Raw genomic sequence first — 272 nt, 5'->3', positions numbered from 1 at the left:
TAATAATACATACATACTAAAATTATTGTATTTGACATTTCTGTCACTTCTGAAATGATGGCTACGCCCCTGGTGTGACAAAATGTTAGCCTATACATAATACTTTTAAAGCTCTTTTTAAAAAAAACCTTGGCTTACATACATTTCTACATATGCCATGTTATGCCATAGCATCATTAAACTAGCATCTAACAATGGACAAAAGTGTTTTTTCTCTCTAACCTATGGTTCTGTAACCATAAAGGCTGCTGTGTAATTTGCCCCCTGACTAA

The sequence above is a fragment of the Sinocyclocheilus rhinocerous genome, unplaced genomic scaffold (assembly GCF_001515625.1).
Source record: "Sinocyclocheilus rhinocerous isolate Xijiao unplaced genomic scaffold, SAMN03320098_v1.1 scaffold36, whole genome shotgun sequence".
Classification (NCBI taxonomy): Eukaryota; Metazoa; Chordata; class Actinopteri; order Cypriniformes; family Cyprinidae; genus Sinocyclocheilus; species Sinocyclocheilus rhinocerous.
The sequence above is the reverse complement of the archived record's forward strand: the minus strand, read 5'-3'. Positions refer to the sequence as shown.